The 23606-nt window shown below is 38.1% G+C and overlaps 1 protein-coding gene across 13 annotated transcripts in view; it reads right to left on the bottom strand.

The window, feature by feature from the left end:
* Nucleotides 1-23606, bottom strand: part of MAGI2 (membrane associated guanylate kinase, WW and PDZ domain containing 2) — a 727751-nt gene that overhangs the window by 126084 nt on the left and 578061 nt on the right. The gene's annotated exons all lie outside the window — the stretch shown is intronic.

The raw sequence follows: 23606 nt of genomic DNA on the forward strand, positions 1-23606 counted from the left end.
ATAGCAATGGAGCTAAAACTCAGCTGGCAAGTCAGCACAGGACACACCAGCTCTGCAGGACTTGGGCTGCATAATTTTTTGCTGCATTTATAGCCCACATAAACTCTGTTAACTTCTCCATCATTGCTTATTCCCACTTGCATTTCTCACCCATATAATCTAAACCCTGCATATGCATACTTTGCATCAGTTTCAGAACTAGCAATACATGATTACTTCATCGTTGAAGCTTTCCCTTCACCTGCCCACCCACACTCTCTACTGTCATTACCAGATATTTCTGTCACTTCTCAGCAGTGACCTTGTCTTCTCTTTCTGCAGAGTGCTGCAAGATTGCTGGCACTGGAGCCTGTTAATAATGAATTCAGAGCACGTTTCCAGTACCGAGATATGAAACATGGGGGTAATTTTAATAACAACGGCATGTGATTGATGGTCATGAAAGAAGCAAAGATTTGTTAGAAATGAACCATTTTTACGTTCACACATACAATTACAAGTAGCAGTACAGACATCTAGTGTGTGAGGGATCCTTTAGTTAAACACTAGCAGACAAACTACATCCTGCAACTTTGAATTCAACTTCCTTCCACTTGCCATAGGTGTTAATCCAGTGTGTGAATAAATAACTTCCATTACAAATGGCTACAAGCAATGTTTTGGACGTAAGAGGTTTCAGAAAGTTCTGCATAAACAGAAATTCTCTGATTTCTTGTACTCTGACTTGCCACAGTACCTTGTAAAATCTATTTGGCTCTAGCTGCTAAGATCTGATGGCCTGACTTTTACAAACCAAAGAGAAAGCCTAGGGTCCTGTAGTTCATGGTAGCCTGATTTGTCTTAAAAAAAAAGGGGGGGAGGGGGCCCTTAATTTTGTTAATACAAAACTACCCTTATTTTTAAATAAAAATTTTGGAATTATAACAACTTCTTAAAGGGGATTGCAGTGTAAGGTAACTATTGCATATTAGTACTGAAATACTTAAAATACCTGCCAAGAAAATCCTTACTTGTTTCTTCTAAAGAGGAACATTAGATTAACTGCTACAATGTATCAAGAAGGTAACCTGGGGAGAAGTACATGCATACAATAACTACAGCTACTGATTGAAAGAACTAAATTTAAAACTGACCACTTTATTATCAGCTTTAAACCAAATTTCTCATAGATGGTACTGCAGCAGCCACAGTGAAATCAAAAGAACTGCTGGGACACGTAGTGGTCAGCTGCCTCTGCACTCAGAAATAGTTTCAGGACCACTTTCTGGTATGCAAGAACACTGAATAGTCCATTAAAATATCACTGCTCATACTGGCATGGAAGAACCATTTCCCAGTCTTCACCACATACAGAAAGTTTTACCCATGTGTGACAAACTCAGCAAAGCTGACAGGTAACCATTTACCACAGATCCTGCTTTCACTCAGCGAACTCTGGGAACTGAGGTTCAGGGGGAAAAAATCAGGGTAATAAAAATTATTAATTATTTGATCATTAATTATTTTTATTTTTATTATTTATTTAAATCAGACAAAAGGTCAAGCCAACATGTATTCCTAGGCATTCAGGCCTCAAACTGGCATAAGACAGCCCTAGATTTTCCTCTTACTGAAACCTGAGAAAGAGATATAAATCATCTGTTTGTCACATTTGAGTCAGTAATGTACAAAACAGCATTGTAGGAGTGATTAACTCAGGCTAAAATCTGTTCCCATCATCGGAAGGACTGTGCACACTGGCTCTGAACTTTGCTTCAGGGGCCAACACAAAGATGTGACATGGACACTTGTCTGCAACTTTAGCCAAGACTCAGATCTGTTGAGTAAGCAGGTGCCATTTTTATACAATCAATTTTTTAGAACTCATTTTAATTCTACTGTGACCCAATGCATATGCCTAATTAAAAAGCTGTCTATTCAAAATTTTTGTGCTTAACCAGCATATATCATATAATTACACTCAGGCAGATGTGGATTAGCAAAAGAAACTATTTCCATTTTATTTGTATTTTGCATATAGTGGTAAAAGCTATTTAAATAGAAGCATTTATTTGGGAGAGAAATAAAATACATTCCAGAAAAATCTAAAGACCTTGATTATTTGCTGATCCAGTAAACATGAAACACTGTAGATTAAAAAATGTAAATAATGCAATAGCGAAAGCATACTTAGTTATGCTGGTCATAAACTAGTAAAGAGTAGGCAAATTTTCTTCCTAGAAACAGTTTTTCACTTCAAGCATCTGAAAGCATAGCATAGATGTTAAAACTGCTACTTTACAAAAAAAGTAATTACTTAAAAGATGGTAAGTATATTGGAGGCAAGACCACAAAAAAAGAAAAAGGTCCAATTTTCAAGGCAGCCTTTTATTTACAAATTATGTAAGCTTGTTCTGTCTAAGCTTTGCTTGCGGGAACTACTTGTGCATCCTGAAATGCCTGGTGTGAATGAACTGCGTGACAGAACGTCAGTGGATCTGAAGAGCGAGATAAAAAATGTATGCCACGTTTGCATAGCTATTTGGGATCACTTTGAAAGGTGTCACTGTGTGCAGAGGCTAATGCAGAAATGAAACCCTTCTTTTTCTTTAGAAAAAGGAGGTCAAAATTTACAACACATTTGCTTTTGTACGCACATTTTATTTCTGTAGGCAGCACATCACATTTATCTAGGTAATGGCTCCCAGGAGGAGGAAAGCAGCCCAGCCAGCCTCCTGGCAGCCTAAAGGCATAAGGGTATGGAAAAGCATGATGTAAATACCACGCAGGCCTTGTGGCCAACTGGGAATTCTGGCAATGTGCCACCTGTCCCTGGTGGAAGACATTTTCAGCAGCACTGTCAACTGCACACCATTGCCACTGCTGATTCCTGACATAAACTGCCAGGAAGGAAAAAGGGAGACGGATGAGGTGAGGAATTAGATGGAGCATTTATAAAGATGCTGCAGTGCAGTGACAAATGCCTTCATATGTTGAAATAAATATATATATATATATATATATGTTACTGGGAATTTTTAGTAATAGGCAGTCATGTTGTGAACTGAAATGGTTAATAGAGCTATTTTATTTCTTTGAGTGATGCTAGCACCATGAGGACAAGAATAACTAGTCACATACTAAAATAGTGATTTGTGAAAGTAACAGCAGTTTGTTGGACACTTAAAAAACGAGCAAAGATAGATGAGTAGGATTAGTTTCCATTTAAAATCTATAGAGGTACAACTTGAAAATTAATTTCTATTTTAGAGATATTATGGTTTCCAAGGAGATTCCTTATAACTGAAGTGGGCATTACTGCCAGAAGAGGGTCATTTTTATAACTCTGTTATCTATTTGGTAAAACTAGGATTTTCATCATTGTTTGATCAATACTTTGTTTTTCCTGCTACACTCACACAGTGCCCATCCAGGCACCTAATTCACCAGCTGACTCTCTGAGACCAGTACAAATCCGATTTGACTATCAGTCAGGTTATTAACTTAATTTAAAGCTAAGACTTAAAGCTTTGATTTGTGGATGTTTTGTGTATTCGTTGTTCAGGTCCACATTCTGCTAACTGAGATCAATGTGAGCTGCCAGCAATCAGTGTGCTTATTTCAGATCCAAACCATGGATGTGGAGCCAAACGCCAGGCACCAAATCTGAAGGCGTTGTTCTGAAGTATTGATTAGCAAGGTCAGTCTACAATAACAGTAATATGCATCCAACATTCTTCCCAAAAGAAATATTTACTGTTGTCCCAGGTGCTACTTCTTACGCTATAAATTCACTACCAAACTTTATGCCGAAGAATCTGACTCTGATTAAACATCTTGTGTCCTTGATCCTGCCAGTTGTAATGAAATGTGTGCCCATTCACTGCTTCATCCTAGGTATTGGAGCTTCTCCTGTCATGCCAAACCAGAAATCCAGAATATCTGTATGTGCACTCCTAGTTGTACATATATATAGATCCTCAAATCTTTCTGTACCTTGAAAGTAGTCAACTGGGTTTACAAGGACAGCACCTTTCAGGAGACCCAGACATCAAAACATGTCTGGATCACTACAGAATAATGCTTTTGTGCAAAATTAAAGACAGGGAACATTTTATGCAGCAGAAATTAAATGTATCAAAACACTGAAGTAATTACTAGCTAAATAAATGAATTTTTTTTAATAGTCTACTACATATAAATACCTCAGTGCATTTGAAATGGAGCTATATTTGATTACCAATTAATTAACAAATGCTTATACAAATCTATGGCTAGTATATAAGTAATTTTCTACTCATAAGTTTTATAAAGGCCATTCAAATTTTAGTTTGTATGTGCTTATTTTATGCATTACCTCTATATCATCTTTTTTTTGATCGTAAAATCAACAAGAAAATATTACCTTAACTTCAGAGAGTTTCTCACATAATTTCTATACTAAAAGATCCACTCAATAGTTTTTCAGGTATGTATAAATATATTACTTGCTTTAAAATTGCATAGTAAAGATAAATAGTGGTGTCCCTTCAGGTTCTCTAAGGCTTTACAGTACTTTTCCAGGTTAATAGAGGGTAATGTATTATCAAACTGACCTTCCTTCCAAGCAAATGTTGGTTGCCTTAATATCTCTAGAGCCTCTTTCACTGCCAAGCACTCGTTTTCAAGGACAATATATTTTTACTCTTTGCAAAACAATTTAACACCTTCACCACTGAATAACTACTCTTTCACTTTCAGCTGATCTTTGAATACTACACTGAGTATAAACTACAAAATTCAGCTTGCATAATATTTTTTTTGGTAGGAAGAAGGAGGCAAAATCATTAACAAAAGTCCCACCAAGCTCCTTCTTTAAAACTGTTTTATAACACACAGAAAACTCCAGCCTTATAATAGTTAGGAAAAGGTCACTTTCTACCCTTTTAGCTCTCCGGCTAAGAATCACATTCTCCTTTTATGAGGATTATCCAATCTCCCACTAGCTGTTCTTCCTCCTTGCATGTCTTGTCCACCTTCTCTATTTTCTGTTGTGGTTTCTGAGAGAGAGGAGAATTTGTGGTGCTCTTGTATGGTTTATAGCACTGAGGAGTCACAATATTGTTGGGACTTCACTTCCACTGCAGTAAATATATGACCAATAACAATACCATTGCAGGGCAAATACTCCATCATTTTTGAGTGCAATGTAGGGGTTCAGTTGAATGTTTGGATCACAACACTTGCCACAAACTGTGCTGCAATATGGATACATCAATTGCCGTCCAGAAGTCAAATCTGAGATCTTATATATAAAGGGGCATTAAGCCTGTTATGTATGAGAACACACCGTATCTTCCTCTTTAGAAAAGAATTAATTTTCTGGATGTCTAAATGTATCAATTTGTTAATTAGCTAATGAATAAAAGTAAATTAAAATGTGTTATTATGAATGACTGTGATGCCATATCAAACTATTTGTTCAGACCATGAAAAAAGCAGTCTCACACTATGCCTGCCATCTCCCAATGGTCCCTGTGAATCATTTCAAGGGTGGCCTGTAATTAAAAAGACCTTCCCAAAATTGTCATTGTATCTAATTTTTCCTCAAAAGGCTACCACTTAATGTCATTTGCTACCATGCAGTATTTCTATCCTGCTCCTGACAAAGTAGGTGGCACCATCCGTCCTGAGAGTCTATTGCTTTTATGTCCATCAAAAACCGAGATCAAGCTGTAGCCGCCCATCCCATTGGAGATGGTAGCCATAGTGGTAGAAGGTGATTCATGGAAAAGTTCTCTCAAGCATATTATATGCACAACTTCCTCTTCTTTGGAAAGCCTGTAAAAATGGAGGGAACTGGGACAGCCACTCCATAAACTTCCTTCTTAGAAATGCTGCATGAGAAGTGCACAAAGAAGGGCAAGAGTGCCATGTGTTAATGGATGCAGCATGCTGGAGACAGGGGATAACTAAGGGTGAGCAATGGATGAGAGTGTGTGCTGTGGGTTACAGGAATAGAAGGAGCAGGAGGAATGTGGGACAAGAATGCCAGCAGCAGAGTGATAGAGAAAGCAGAAGCTGTGCACCGGGTGCTCTGTTCTTCCCTGTCTTTAAAAAAACCCTAACTGGCTGCCTGTCTAAAATCCCTGTCCTGCTTCAGGAAGGCACAAACAGACTGGAGTACACTAGTGAATCCTGCTCGAAAAGTTAATGTTTTTAAAATGGATGGCAATTCACATTAAAACTCCTTTTGTTATTTCTGTTTCTTATGGCATTTTAAGGATAAAATTATTAATTTTTCAGACTTGTATGCAAGCAATGCTCACATACAGGCACTACCAGAAAATGGTTTCCAGACAAAAAATACAGTCAGGTGTCAGATGCTTATATGTCAACTGCAAATTTTAGAAATACAGTGAAATTACACAGTTATTATTTTCAATGGGGATTATAATCAGAGAAACTCAGGTACCTAAGATCAAACTAAAAAAAACCCAAACAGCCCGGGGTATAAAAATGAAAGTACAGCTTCTTGTCTATTTTAGCTCTCTCTGCATTTATTACAAACTACAAGTTCAGAAAAGAAACCCAAAACTGTCTTTGTAAATCACTCAAACCAGAGATGGGGCTGCTGACACTAACAAGAGAGACATCACCATAAATAATGTTGTCCTCATAGTAAAGTGAAGCATTGCTGGGTGAATGAATGCAGTGTTTCTTTGACCTAGTGCATTTTGATTTCATGGATTTTATGATGATGTATCAGGGACACTTAATACCTGTTCAATACAATAAACAATAAAGAACAATAAACCAATACCCAAAATAGAACAAGATTTTACAATAATTGATAAAAATGTACTAAATATTATAATTACAAAATATAATTTTTCCCTAATTTTATACCATTAATAGCTGATACATTATGTTTTCAATTAGTATTTAGAAGAAAGAATTGCATAATTTTGAAACTGACAGTCCTTTAGCCATTTTCACCAAGGAATCCAAAAATTGTTTGGCCTTGACAAATTTTACATACATAAAGATGAACCAATCAATCAATGCATTAAATGTCTAGTGAGCCTGTAATACTGTAAACTGCTATTGAAACATTGTCAAGGCTTTCAGGGCTAATGAATAAGTGGAATTACAATTAAACACAGTGAAGAAAAAAATTCTGAAGAGTTCTATAATTTTATTTTTATTGAGAATGAAACTATCCAGTCTTTTCACAATCCTTCCAAAAAGATGTGTATTTGTATCTCTTATGCCAAAACTATTGTAACAGCACTGCTAGCATTCCCATGGCAAGGAGTATTCTGATTAACTGAGACAGTAGAAGGGGTTTATGAAAAAAAAACTAAAGTGATTCCATGTTGTTAATGTCCCTATAGCACAATTTCTAACACTACTTCTATGAATTATTCAAGATGCTAGGGATAACTAGTGTGAGTGCTTCTTCTCAGTGTGCTTATTTCTTATGTGACAGACACCATAAAAAGAGAGGACAGTAACTTTGATATTAACAGTGACCATATTTTCGTTCTCTGACTTCACTGTCCTCCCAGATTTATTGCAATGAGCTGCAAACTAAATGCTGAATACCACAACTCCACCTAGTAGAACTCATCTAAAAGGTACTTTTGGAAAACAGAAGTATGCATATTTTCACACTTATTCATATATCTTCAGCTAGCTTCAAAAACAGTACTGATTTAGAAGGAGAATAAGTGGTCCCTCCAGTCTAAAAAATGGAGAGCATGTTTTGGATTCTGAGGCAATCTGGAATTTATAGAACAGCAAGCATAGCTATTTCTCTGGTGCAGAGCTTCTGATAAGCAGAGGTGGCACATTTTCTTCCAGTTATGTTCACTTGGGCTTGAAGGCACAGGACAGCCTTCACCCTGACAGAGCGGAGCGCATCTGTCCCTGTGTCCAGTTTTAGGCTGCTGCTATCAGAAAGAGCCCCATAGCACCAGAGATCCCTCAAAGCCAGCCTAGTACAAGGGAATAGTGGAACAGATAATGTCAATTAAGTGACATGGAAATAGAGAAAAACCAAATACTAGCAGCAATGGAAGGAGAAATAAAATGATGTGAAGAAATTGTGAGACAAATGCCTCTGATATCAGTGCCTACTGTCCCCCATGCTGGCCAAGGAAGCTGAAAGGCATTTCTGTATTTGCACAGTCCTTGCCTGTCCATAGATAATCTTACAAACAGCATGGTCCCCAAACCTACTAATGACTTTATCCTGTCATTCAAAAAAATATCATCATTAAAATTTGTAATATCAAAGATGAGGTTCAGGTCCAGTTGCAAGCCTTCTGCATGCCCATGCTTCTGTTTGCACATAACAGATGTGCTTCTGTTCCACTGGAAGGTTCTACTTTGGATTAGAACTATTTTCTCAACTCTCTCCTCCCCACCCTCTACATTTCTTCTGTAAAAGGAGTCTTGCCCTTCCCCCAACACGAAAAGTAGAATGAGTACTTGTCTGTATGGTTATTTTTGTAGTAGTTATTTTGTAGTTAACGGGAATCTGCAAAAGCGAGACTGTTTAAGATGAATGATAATATATTCTTCTTTTTCACTGGCACAAACAGAATCCATTTGGGAAGAATGCTCTTGAGGCATAACGACGATTTTGAATACCTAAGTAAAATCCAGATGTGCTTAGATACCAACAAGATGTGAAAGAGATTAAAAACTGTTGCCATTAAAAGAGAAATTAGTTACATGAGCATTCTGCAATTTCCTCAAATATCTTGCTATCCCACATTAAAAGACAGATGCACTGCCTAATTCAAACACAAAAATACGAGGTGTGCCTTCATCTAATGGAAGAATAATACTGTTGCATCAAATTGACTGAAATGCAAAGAAATGAAAGAAAAAGGAGTGAAAATTATATGAGCTTAATGTGATTTTTCTCTTTTACAGATAAAACAGGATATAAAGTAATATCTGTTTAGATAAATAATAGTAATAAAATAGTAAGGCTATGGTGCATGAGAAATTTAAATTACTCTGAAGGAGTAGGTTCTATATTCAGCCTGTCCCTAAACCCTGCTCTTGCAGTATACAAACAGAGGTCACAAAAAAGTTGTATCTCCTGTAATTTCTAATAGCTGGGAGAAGAACTTGCTGTCACTGCAAGAAAGAGTATAAATCTTGCTGCAGTCTGTTGAAGTGGATGCAATTATACTGTACAGGTATTATGCATGGCTCTGCTTGTCCACTGGACAGGGCTGCTTGCATTGCCATGGGAAGGCTGTCAGAAACTGACTAAACACACTGACTTTCTCCTTCCAGTCTTGACTCTGAGAGAGATTGTTTCAAGTACCTTTTACGATTTTTATTATATACTTCAAATTTGGGGTAATCTTTTGGAAAATGATAGATTAATGGTTGTCTACACTGTCTTGATTGTGTTTGCATTGTGCAAACAGATTCTGATACAGTCTTTATTGAGATGACACTTTATATTTTATTCTTTGCTACAGGGTCTTTGTTCTAGTCCCTCCTTTTTACTGTACTTGGCCTGGCTGTTTCCCCCACAGCTGGGTTTTCAGTTATGTGAGATAGAGAGGGAGAGAGAGAGAAGGAGAGGGGGAGAGAGACAGAGCATGAGCCAGCCTGATGTGGCTTGCCATGGCCACTGCCACTTCTGCACAACCAACTGGAGACCCAAATCAGGGAAAGCCTGGGTTTCCTGTCAGCCTGTGGTAAACCATGTTCAACACAGAATTCATACTGGAGAAAAAATTAGCTCCCGATTCTGACACACACATGCAAAGTGAGACTACAATCTAAGTGTGGATATATTTTTATGTGGAAAAGATGAAATCCTATATCCCTGGGACCAGGCTGATCACACCTAGCTTGGGGTTAGGTAGAAGACTTTCTCAGTCTGTGGCAATTTTTCTGGAATAGTTAAATTAAAAAACCCTCTAAAAATTAGAAACATTGTGATTTTGTTTCTTCATAGAATGCTCTTAAGCTCATAATATTTTCAATTTGAATTTTTTTTAACATCCCTCCAACATTTTGGAAAAATATTACTTCCAGTTGACTTGAAATGATAAGTATTATGACCTAGCAAAGATGAATTCATTATTCTTGTAGCAAACAAAATGATTAAAGTATCACAATCCTGCTTTCAGAACTGAATGGACTATTGAAACATAGTATTTACAACACTGCACAGTATGAAATAAAAATCCATCTGCTCAGCACCTTGGTTGGAGTAGAGTTTTTGACACAAACAATTTCTCAAGTACAATTCTTATTATCCCTATTTCTCCAAACAATTCAGAACTATTTTTCAACTGTGCTAGAAACACTAGAATCTCTTATATAATAGTCAATGGCATCTTTTGATGCAACCAAGTTTGGCCTAAAAAAACACACTCTTGTCTGATATGCAGAAAATAATTGGAACAGGACAGAATAAAGAGATTAAAAAAAAAAAATCTACCAAAAAAAGGAAGCTTTTTTGAACTCTGAGTAATGATGCTGCCATTGTGACCTGCCTGGAAAATGACCAGAGATGATATGAGTGTTTTCGACTTCTCCTATCTGTGTTAGAACAACTCCGTCCCACTAAAATAATACAACCTTCTTAAGTGATATTAAAAGTATAAACACAAAATGTGTTTATACATAAAACGTGATCAATATTTTCATACCACGTGTAGCACTGCAGTGTTGCATAAATTTCCTGTGGAATTTGGCAATCTACCCTCAATTCCACCTGTTAAATAAACAAGGTTAAGTACACGTGTGGTTTCTAGTGCCAGTGACAAGGTCTGACAGGAGGCAGTGTCTTTGCTGTGGCTGGGTGTCTTCCTCTTAAATTGCCTGAGGAAAGCCTGCCTGAGCACACCAGGCTGCTGTGTGGCACACAGACTTTTGTGGAGATTTCAGTGGAAGAAAGTCAACCAGAATCCACAAACAAGATGACTACCAAGAGTGCTGGCTGAGGCTCTGCCACATACCAGGAAAATAATCCTGGTAACATGATAGTGATAGGGGTATGATTAATGCTGCCCACCATATCTAGTGTGTCTTTCACTCACGAACGATGTTTCTCCACTTCCCCCTTACAAGAAAGCACTGACAGATTCTCATCATTACCTCAATTTCCTAATTTTCCAGTTTCCCACCTCTTTCTGATGCCTTTTTTGAATCACCCCAGTACAAAACAACCAATTTTTTTCTGTGCTCTTTCAGCCCTTCATAATGTTACAGGCTTAGCTCTGACAGCTTCTTCAGAACTGATGGGTTTTCAGGATTCAAAGGCATGATTTCAGGCCAACAATCATGAACTGATGATAGCCTTTGCTAATTGAGACGTTATTTTGCTTATGTAAAAGTGGAATAGAAGAGATCACAAAGAACAGCAGCATAATCTAAGATGCTGCATGACTGACTTTTAGCCTATGAATAAATTCTCAAGGAACAGCTATCAAGAAAGGGTGTCCAATATTATCTGACTTTTCCCCAGCAGTACTACAGGTGATGCTCAGTGTGGGGTATGCCCAGCCCCTGCCCTGGAGGGATCTCTGCTGAGATAAGAGATTTCACAATCGCCCAGCAGGACTCCCTGGAAAGGCAACCACTTCTTTGGTCACGGCAAGAAAAGACAGACCCACAATCCTTTAGGAAACCCTATGCAGATCCTTTGTAACCCATTGGTCCTTACCCATCCCAGATCCTCTGTAACCCATTGGTCTTCACCCATCCCCTGTATCCCTATAAAAGCAAGCCCTCTGGCCCCTGTGGCTCTCAGAGAGGGTTCTCGTCCCTGGCTTTCCCCTTCGCCGGAGGGGACCAATAATAAAGCTACCTTCGTGCAGAACCAGCCACACGGGCCTCTCGTCTCTCTCTCTGGTCTGGCTTGGCCTGGAGGCTGCCTTGCAGAGCTGAGCTGGAATCACGAGCTGACAATCACTAAAGAGCTGACAGCCTCTGCAAGGGCCCTCCTGCCAGCTGCTGAGGGAAGACACCGGCCCTCGGGAAGGCGATTCCTTTCGGGACCATCTCTCCGGACCGGTCACCTCTTCCTGGGTCAGAGCCGCTGACCCCACACCAGCTGTAATAGCTCAGTACGGCAAAGAAAGTCTCAGTAAATACTACATACAATGATGCTGATTTTAATGCAGAAGAGATTAGTTTAATACAAAGAATTGTAATTTACTTCAATTTGGAGCTGAAAAAGAAGGCAATGCACCAAAAGGAGTGAAACTGACAGTGTTTAAAAGATCTGTACTCACATCACTGCTCTCAGACCTTTCTTGCAGAGCTCCTTTCTTCTTTTCCTTAGTACCTTGCCCTCCCCCTCCTGCCTCCTACATGCTCACACATGCATAGAAACACCCACTCTCCAGCCATTTCTAGCATAAAATTACTGCCTTTTCTCCCTGCCTCCCCACAGAACAAAAACAAACTATCTCATCTTCAGCTTCAGCATATCCTAGTCCAGTCAGTTTTCTCCCTGTTCTGCACCCAGCCTCTGGAGATTGGACCCACTTCTCCCCTCTCCACAAGCCAGTCACCCCCTGAGGCTGATAGCTGAGACCTGGCAAAACACTGAAGCTCCAGACACCAAGAATTTGTCTAAGCTCCTGTACACAGCCCTCACTTATCTGGGCATGGCAGCAGAGCAGTTTTTTAGGGGACCCTGGCTCCACCACCGTGGCCCCGATTCCCTCTGGTACCTGCTGAAGGAGGAGCTGAGGAGGGGCAAGCAGTGCCCAGGCAGCTCCCACTGCTGCAAACACAGAGCATTCGGGAGCAGCAGGGCACCTCAAGCTCCACCGCCATGCACCGACTCAGAGACAACATCACTCTTATGTGACTGCCGGACGGGAGAATACCTTTGTGGGGCAGAGAGGGAAAAAGCTGGAAGAATTTTTCCAGGGGCTTCTCACTTTCCATCAGGATTCACTTCATGCCCGCCTCCTAGTCAGAAAAGTGCTCCTTATGTCATTCAGAAATTTTCATTACAGGTCTTTAAACAAACAAGCCATTTTTTAAATGTCAGAATCATCAATTACAAAGAGGCAGTTGCATAAGTGCTGGAACAAACTTTGCTCTTCTTACAAAGGCTACGTGAGCAGCTAAACAGGGTCAGATGAGAGGTGCATCTGTGCTAATATCCTGATTCTGGCAACAGACAGTAAAAGATGGTTTTAGAAGTGAACTTCTAATAAAATTGCCTCAAATGTCTCTGTAACTCCCCATTAGTTAAAGGTTTGCAAAGCTCCTCAAATATGATTTATATGCCTGGAAATGTTTTGTCATCTCTAATTTAACTCTGGATAGTTTTACTTCTTGCCACACATCAAATTATAAAACTCAACACTGACAAAAATACTGATCCACGTGCGATTGAGAACAGCTTTTTCTTTTAATATACATTGCTCAGTTGGACTTTGACTGTATTTGGCCTTAATACCTCAAGCTGCACTCCATTAGGCTTCTCTTCACTAACATTTTTAGCAGTTATGATGGGAGTTGCTAACTTCAATAATTATTGGACTTCACTAAGTTCTAAAATGACTATTTCTCCTTTTGGATGGGGAAATTCAGGTACATAGATGTAAACAAATTTGTTCAAGCAAAATGTCTGCTAACTTTCAACAAAGATATTTCCCATTCTAAATATACAGAAGAAATTTTATCTTAAAATTAATTACTTAATTTATTCTTAAAGTCCTGAAGAGTTTAAAATTTGTTCTCAATGGTTAAAGCCAAAAAATGAGGGGAATTTCTGAACTCTCAGATTTTAATATAGATACAGATTGTATCTGGTTGCACAAATCTATTAATTTTTTAATACAAAATGAAAATGAAAATCTAAAACTCAGATAAATACTTTTTGTTTTGATAATTAAATTGTATAATAAGGCCCTATATGCCAAACCAAAAGAAAATTAAATGTGGCATGGTTGATGATATTGAAAAGTACAGTTCTAGATTATTTTCATCATGCAGTATTAAATTCTCACTTTCCCTGTCATCTCTTTATATAGTGAGACCTCCTTCTGACTTCATACATCATTCTTCTTAAGAAACAAGATGTCATTATTTATTGAATGAAATAGTACATGAGAAGAGGATGACTATTACTTTCAATGTATATTTTTGTCTGTTTATACAAATAGCCAAATCATGTGAGACAGATTAATCCGATAGAAGAAAAGTAATTTCTGCAACTGCAGCATTTTTGGCAGCGACTGAGTTCAGCACACACTGCTTACTCAAGGTGCAACTTGCAAAACTTACAAAAACTGTCCTAATAAATACCAGGCTTATGGTAATATATTTATCATCTCCTGGTCTATGGAAAATGTCCTAGTGGCAGAATCTGCAGATTTTGCATGATGAAGTTCATACTGAAGAATGAATTTATGGGCTTCCTAGAACCAGTCATACACAAGTGTTTATGACAATATGAACACTAAAATTGCATAAAGGTGTATTAGGAGGTGATAGTGGACAGAATAAATAATTTAACTTTTTTTGCCTTTGTATTTTGCATACTGAAATAAGTATGACATAGTTTTAGTATCCTTCCCTATGCTTTTGATCTTTGTGGCCATTTTTTCCATGGAGTCAGATCTTGAACTAAAAAGAATGCAAGACTGCAAATACTTGAGTAATTTGTGTCCAAATAGCCTCTTTGCTTTTTCACCTTTACTCTTTCACATTTTACTTTACCATATTTCTTGATTTCTGTATGATCTCATTTTCTGCTAAACATATAGCACCTTTGAGCACCAGAAGGTCTCCACTGACTCTTTTTATAAAAGAGACTGAGGCTCATGCCTTAGGTTAAACAGGTTGTGTACGTCTTGTGTTTATGGTTTGTGTTGCATTTGTCCATAAGAGACAGGATTTTTGTATTATCATAGATCGTATTTCCATTATGCCCTCCCTTCCCATTAAATTACTTCACCGTTGGTTCCTGGGTTAAACAAAAACATAACTGCAGGGAGAATCTGGTCAAAGCTGAAACAGCTGGATAAAAGACAGTAAGTGCTGTACATGTGGAATCTAGCATGGCTGGACAGAGCTCAGCCATCTCTAACCAAGTATCTTCAGCTTTCTATAGCTGGTGCTGGAAGAGTTGCTCTAATGGCTTAAATACTAGAAAAAACTTATCACATATAAGCAGACCTGTTCACATACTCTCTCCTGCAGAGGATTATGTGGCTTATGGTTACATAATCCAGAATTTCACCTATTTACATGTCCAGTATTTTACTGTTTCAAGTAGCAAGCACACGTTGTCACTCTTGGGACTGATAAACATAGATCAAAACATAGTGTCAAATGTGAACTTCTTTCAAAATGAAATAAGTGCCATAAACCAAGTGTATTACGAGTTGTCTCCTGTGTATAAATATGGATTTTATCAAAGCAAAATGAAAGATTGGTGTTCTTTTCAGATTCTCCTGCATTTCTGTGTAATATGTGGACTTGAAAAAAATGAGCGACTCACTTCAAAATGACTTTTGAAGAAAATTCACCACAGGAAAGAAAACAAATTACATGTATAATATTCAATCCTAATATTGGCATATTCTTTATGGTACCAATAATATATGAAGCAAAATATTGTAAGCGCTAGAGATGAAAATGAATTTATAATCCCCAGTATTTGGTTGAACTCAATCATCAGACTTCTTATAATGTTGTTGTCTGAATAGTTACATGAGAAAGAATTAAGCCTATTAATTTTAAAAGGGTTTCTGTTGCTTCTTTTAAGTATTCATAAAACCACAAATATTAGTTTTGAATTAGGCCAGGGGAAACAAATACTCTTAAAATGTCAGAAAAGGATTATTATTACAGTAATTAATCAATCTCTAATAGATGATAAGGAAAACCAATGGGGTCTATTAACACACTCCTTGTTGAAGGAGGAATGAGGTTGTTGAAGGAGGTGTCTAATGTCATTTGAAAGAGCCTTTGGCATTTGAGATATATGTGACCTGCAGGTACCACACAGGACTTACAAGAGAGTGCTACCTGGAAAGGCAGGAGGAGGCCAAGTGGGATCCCTGGAACCTTTAATGGCACTGGACACCTATGTTTATGCAGCTGAACTGCCCCCGCATATTGGTAGTCTCAGAAACCTCCTGGAGGAAACATTTTCCTCCCTATTGCCACCCTTCTTGTGGATATATCTTCCTTACTGTCTTGCTTTGAACCACCTTGAGTTAAGGTACTAAGCCTAAAACTTGAGATAGAAGATTCCCAAAATTTCTACATTATGGCAGACTTTAGGACTAAACCTCAAGATATGGAGTCAGAGACCACAGAGCTTCATTTTTGCTAACAATGCAAGCCCAGAATCATCTCATGAAGTGAGACAGTGTGTGATGTGGAGAGAAGAATTTCCCAAGAATTTTTAAAAAAATTGTTCCTGTGACTTAAACAACACACTGTCCATTTTCAGAAGCATTTTGAAGTCCAGCTTAGATGCTCTGCTACAATTGCTCTTTCAGTTTGCATAAATAATTTTAATTGAAGACTTCAAGGGAATAGACAAATGACAGGGCTAAAAAGAATCAAAAGCTCTCTTCATATCTCGAGGAATGTCTGTTTGTAGGCAGTACTTAACAATGCTCAGTAGCTCGGAGAGGCAGCGCAGACTCAAACTCTATCGGGCAGAACAGATACCGACATGTGGATTTTTTGCAACTCAGAGAGAACACAAGGGTATGGATTTCACACCAGCCAGCTAAAAAATCTGACAAGGTACACACAAAGACCCCAGGTATAGACAGTAATAGTGTGTGGTATACAAAATATGGATACTGTTTTTAGTCTAGGCTCATCTCTGTCCTGGCTAGCATTCAATGAATACCTCACAATATAGTGAGTATCAAAAGAAGGAAAATATGAAGGAAACATTAAAATAAGAACCTCATGGAGACTAAAATTCAGTAACTTTGTGACAAAAGTAGGCACCTTTCCTAGTCCTTTGGTTAACATAAGGAGAAATTTACAGATATTACTGTGACTGCTGTACCAAGTTATGTGAAAGCCATAGAAACATAAAAAATATAATGGAAAATCAATCTTAGAAAAAAGTAGCACAAACACAAAAAATTTCTAGCAACCTAAGTACTACCTCCTGATCTTTCTAATTACATGCAGAACTCAATGAATTGCCTGCCTTAAAATATGAAAAAAAGGGGAATTGAAAAAGAATCTCTTAATTGCTATTAATATTCCTAAGAGGCAGGTATTAGGTTTACTGTCACCATCACACATTTAAAACCACAAGTCATATCCATTTCCACAGTGAAAGTGAGTCTTAATATATGATATCAAATAAATAATAAGACTGGCATTTTTTTTCTTTTCTTCATGTTTGAAACCCCTTAAATATAATGTGGTCATGCTTCAGCACTTTCCTCTGTGACAGGGGAATAGAAGACTTATCCTGTAAAATTTAAGATTCACATTTAGTCCCCTTTAAAGAACAAACAATTAATTAACAGTTTTGCTTTAAAGATTTCTGGTTACATAGAGACTCAGGTTAAAATTGTGAGGACCAGCAATACTGATAGATTGTTAAAACAGGGTTAATTTTAACTACGCCTCTTGAATGGTTTTGGCATTAGTTATATGATGTGCAATTTTTTATGGTGAGAAATAAAATATAAAGTTAAATGGGATGCTGTGTGCTACAAAAAGGGGGAAAAAAAGGTTATATCTGTTTGTTTTAGCTATGAATTAGCTGGGCATCTATTAACTCCGTCCTCATGTCTGGTGTAAAAACCAAAGCACTCACATTGTGGTTCCAGAAAATCTCCTCTGTGGTTCCTCTCAATCTCCTTGACTTAAAAAACCAAATTAAATTGTGAAATGAAAGAAGACTGGTACTGAAAAACCAGGCTGAGGTTTTAACAAATAGTTACTCTTCGTATGTCTCACAAACAAGAAAATGTAACCAGCACCACTGGTGGAAGGAACTGTAGATTTTGGTTGTTATCTGATGCAAATATAGTACTTCTGCTGTGCTTTGCACCATTTCATCATCTGCCTGGAGGATGCTGGAATACAAGCAGTAAATATAACACAAATTCACACTGACTGGCCTAACGTGGGTGGGAGAAATCACTCTCTCTGATGCCTGAAGTAATTTGTGTTATTGCTGTTAGTTACTTTCCAAACAGTTAATTTTCGTTCTCTGAACTCCATGGGATGATTAGCAACATATGGAGACAGAGAGAGATGTGCAGTCTCAGCTAGACTAAAACATCAGATAAAACATCCTAGCTTCCAAATAAAGCAGGGGTAGTAAGGGAAGCTGATAATACAAGCTGGTTTTGTATGTGCTGCTCTCCTCTCACAGTCCTGTCTCACCTGGAACCAGCTTGCAGCTGCAAGACTGACGTTTCATGAGGCCTTGGTGCATATTAATGGAGTGTTTTAGCCTGGGGAGGCATAACAGCAATGAAAAGATAGTGCTTCCTCAGCAGCCCAACTAGTAGCCCAGCTTCTCATGCTCCTAACACCATGCCTTAACTTTGGGAGGCCAGTTTTCCTAGAGCCACTGGATAAGGAGGTATCAGGCAGGTGAGATAACTAAATTTCAGCCAGCTTGTGGTACTGTGGAAATCAGGCCCTACACGTATGTGACAGGCTCCTGGTCAGTGTGCCTCTTGAGATGGCAACTGTGGCAAACAGTTGGCTACCAAGGGCAGAGAATGTTGTAAAAGAGATTATCAGTTGGGTTTTGACTGACAGTACATCAGAAGGACACGACAGGTTTGAAAAAGAGCATGTGGTGTGTGGTCTTGATACTTGGAGTAATGTTCTGAAAGTATTAATATTTCCAGATGACTGCCAAAACATAGATTTTAATTTTAACATATTTGCTTCTTTGGACTGAAGGCATTCTTTGTGCATACATAGTTCATCTCTTCTGTTGCTCAAACTAGACAGCTTGTATCTCAGCTGATCTCACATTAGATGAGATGATGGTTTGTTCACATGATCTGACAATGGATAAACGGAACAGAATTAAGGATCTCTTTGAACTTGTAAAAATACATCCTTTGCAGATATCCCCAATTCCTTCTGTCTCGAGTACTCCACTTTTTATAAAGGTTGTAAGATATTAGCCTTACTGTGAAAAAAGTATGCATTAATGAAACTAGATAATTATTGCCTAAGCCTAGTGACATTGTAGGGTCAACCACCTGATATCGGCTTTGGGTTTGCTCTTACTCACTTAAATAATAACATTTAAGTCTTTGTAGATCAACAAGTGTGGTTTCTCCAATTTGCTTACGTTTAAAGTAACCTCAACTTCTTGAAAAATTCATCATATGCAGAAGATTGTTATGGTCTTGACAGTACATCCACAGACAGCAGCAAGGCCATGGGTCACTCCTTCCAGCATTTCTATCAGCTCATTCCCTTTGGAGATCTCTAAGGTGCAGTAGAAATTCTGAGTGGTAGATGTGGGACCAATCCCTAGCTTTTGTCTCTAGGCTTCATCCTATCACAGTCATACAAAAGTAATAGATGTCTGTTTATATGGTAGGTGTAGACATCTGTATTGTAGACAAGTATATTTGTTAGCTGAAACTTATCTTTATGAATTTCCATCTCTAAAATAGATCAATCAATATAGAAAAACTACCATTCCCGAGAGAACAACATCTAAAAAAGCCCAATTCTGCATTGTTTACAGATGATTTAGCATCTTAAAGCTGGCCAAGTATATGCTTGGCAGATGAAATGAAAAAATATGTTTCCCCTTTCTTGATTCACACTGTTGAGCTATGACATTTCACCACACATTTATGTTTCTGGAAAGTTCAACCTGCAATGACCAAAGATACTCATCATCCAGAAGGGTCATCACCAGACTCCAAGAACCACTTGAGCACCATGTCTTTGAACTGTTCCCTGGAAACTTTCAGCAAAGGAAATGAAGCTTGCTGAAATGTGGAGAGTGAGAATCTTTCCCTGAGCATGATTATGTGGGAGTGTTTCAGTTTATGCAGTCCATTGAATAACCTTGAGAATCGTAGGAGAGTTTTTGTCTTTGCAGCTTGACCTTTTATCTAACTCAGCCACAGGCCTAAATCTTTGTTTGCCTTAGAACAGCAGTCAGTCAAAATCAGTCACTGTACAAAAATCTTTTCATGTAGATGCAGTCTTTTACCAGTGATGTTCACTCAGCATTTTAATGGAATGCACGGGCCTCTTAAATATAGACAGTATTCTATCAGCTGCATGAGGCTTCAGACAAGACAAAGCAATGTAACCTCCCAGAAAAGAATGTGGTATCAGCTCCTAGGCTGTCCTGAGGTAGACAGAGATGCTGTGGAGTGTAATGTTCATATACAGAAGCTTGATTGAGCTCCAAATGCTAAAACATGTCCTAGAAAGGCATTTTCAGGATTATTAACAGCCATTAGAGCACAGATGCTAGATTTACATGAGGGCATAATAGCCCTACAAATTCCAAAACATCTGGCAAATAGGATCAGGAATGTAATTTTGGTTGTTTTTGACTCATCCACTGAGATGTAGTTCCTCTGAGTCTGCTTGTGAGGTTTATTGTGGGTCTAGGACAAATATAAATACCTCTTAGTGCCCATCACTGAGCACCAAGTGGTGCTGATAGATTGTCAGGACCTCAGATATCTCTTGTTGCCTCTCAGTGCTCTTGGTTTGCCTCACTGCTTTGTTTCACAGCAATGCCAGGTCACTGTCAGGCAGCTGCTTCTGTGTTCCCAGTGGCTTCCAGGCTTTCAGCAGTGTTCCTCAGGGGTCAGTACTGGGACAGGCACCATTAAACATCTTTGTTGGTGATTTGGACACAGGGATTGAGTGTACCCTCAAGAAGCTTGCCAATGACACCAAGCTGTGTGGTCACATGCTGGAGTTCCACCTGGTTTAGTGGAAGGTGGACCTGTTTCTGGTATGGGAGGTGGGACTGGATGATCTTGAAGGCCCTTTCCAACCCAAACCATTCTATGGCTCTATGTTCCAAAGGATGAAATCCAAAATTGCTCCATTTTGAAACCTTCAGGTCAAACTACTTTGTGTAGTAGAGTGACAATGTCTTACACAGACTCACTCTTTGAACAGCATTTGTACCTGACCCCTACATTAGATTTTGGGTGGAGAAATAAACCAAAGCTACAATGGTAGTTTTCTGTGAGCTTATTTCTTTAACAATTAGCTTGAAGTACAGCTTTGGTGTCTTCAGCTTGCGGCCAAAGATTAGGTAAGATAAAAGAGATGGTGCCTTTTCTTCCTTTTCCCCCCAAATCTAATGCAGATCTGAAGCATGAAGATTTCGATAACCACTAGGCCAAAACCACCTTGCAGCCTTGCAAGGGACAGGGTCCAGAATTATATTAGAGCTGGGAGCACCACTGCCTGTGGTTATCCCTTACACTCAGGTTGTTCACAGATCATTGTCACTACCCTCAGAATTTCTACTATGATGCCCTATTGCCACAATATGATGTTTCGATCACTAATCAAAGCTTCCCATGACTCTGATCATATCTGGAGTGCACATAAATTGAACAACACACAGTTTGTATCAAAAGAATAAATAAAATCAAATTTAAAAGCTCTATTCATTATTCAATGATGCCTACTTAACAAACAAAAAGAAACTTATGTAATTTCAAGTAGTTTTCAAATGTAAGATTTTAACAGCTTTATGAACAAAAAGCTATTGATAGAACCTGGGAGACTTTCATACCTTCTGCTGATTATATTGTAAAATAGCTGAATAGCAAGAGAAATTCTAATTCAGGAAATGTGAAAAAGATTTGATATCAGAAAATACAAGCACTTTGTTGAACAGTGCTTTTACAAACATGCTGACCTTAAATATATTTTTTCAGTTTACCATTACCATATTTAGAAATTACTTTATCATAGAAACCATGTTAGATGCCACAATCCTTAGTCTGAGATTCTCCAATTACTTTACATCAGAATCTGTCACTCTTCTTAAAAATGAAGACATTTGAGGCCAAAATTTGTTCTGAGATCTAATTTTGTATGTTTGGGGTCACATAAGTATAGAGTGATTATATATTTGAATGTACATTTCTGCTTTGCATTCCTAATGTAGTTGAATTAATTACCTGAGGATAAAACCAATGCTATTTCTGTGCATTTTAAAGCACATTTTTCTTACATGTTCTCATCACAATCCATGACTACAATAATGACCATAAACAGTACTATGAAACCCATGTTCAATTTCAGCATAAAAATTCAAGTAAGTGTCGAGGATACCCTGTTTTCCAGAGGAAAGAATTCCATATGACCAAGTTCACTAATAACCAGCCCACACTCCAGAGGGCTTATCAAGTAACTATATTTGAGTGCTTAATCTGAGAATGCTAAACCATGACAAATAAGGAAAAGCTCTCATGCCATGTATTAGATAGTATGAAAATCTTAGGGAAAAATGAAGTTTATGTCACTGAAATCTTCTGAACTTCAGGAAGTCCGTTGTATCCTTTGTTCACTTAATCACCTAATTTAATAAATTTTGCCTTTGGTAACTAAATTGCATTAAGTTAAAATGGCAACAAGAACCGAGAATTAAAAAGCTATTAGACGAATGTATTTTATAAAATCAGTGCCAAAAATCTATATTCTACTTCTTTCTTACGTTTTACTTCTTCATATAAATTTTCTGTTTATCTATTTGGCATTAGAAACATCATGCCGGGTATAACATTAAATTTCAAGCAAATTCTGTTTGTTTTGGTTTTTTTTGGTTTTTTTTTTAAATAATACTTTTCACAACCTTCACACTTCCTACTTGCAGAGTTCTGGAGAGTCCTACAAAATAAACTAGAATTCAGGGTGATTTATTCTGACATATGGATATGACTAGGATAAAAAAGTTGACAACAATAAAAGAAAGATGAAATGAAATTTCCAGAAAAATCACTTCAGACTATTCCACTTGCATCATTTGTGCCTGTGTGAGTTTGTGTCTGTTCCCTGTACTGTAACACACTAAAAGGATCCTTCTCTGCTGCTGTTATCCATCCACAATGATTAGTTATCAAAGTTTAGAATATCTTCACAGTGACTCTGGCCACTATGAACTTGGTTTTCTGCAAAGGCAACAAAAATCTCAAACTACCATGTCTTTCTTTCAATGTCTTGGTGAGAAATGGAAGGATAAACTATGCACGCCTCATTACCAATGTGCAGCATGATTTATTATCTGAGGAACAAGGACTGAGGGGAAGAGATGGTACAGAGTGACAGGGCTGCTCAAACACAGGAACACAGTACTTCAGTCCCTACTAACCAGCTGCACCTGTGGAAAGCCCAACCAGACCTAAAGAACAAAAATCACACAACAATAGAATGGTTTGTGTTGAAAGGGACTTTCAAGGTCATCTACTACCCTTGCCACCCACTAGACCAGGTTGCTCAGGGCCCTGTCCAGCCTGGCCTTCAACATTTCCAGGGATGGGGCATCCACAACTTCTCGGCAGAAGTCTTCACCATGAGAGTGGTGAAACGCTGGGACAGGAGTCCATGTGGAGGCTGTGGAATCTGTCTCATGAAATTTTCTCAAGACCTTGAGAAACCTGATCCAATCACAA

Source organism: Corvus hawaiiensis, chromosome 4 (assembly GCF_020740725.1).
Source record: "Corvus hawaiiensis isolate bCorHaw1 chromosome 4, bCorHaw1.pri.cur, whole genome shotgun sequence".
NCBI classification, from domain to species: Eukaryota; Metazoa; Chordata; class Aves; order Passeriformes; family Corvidae; genus Corvus; species Corvus hawaiiensis.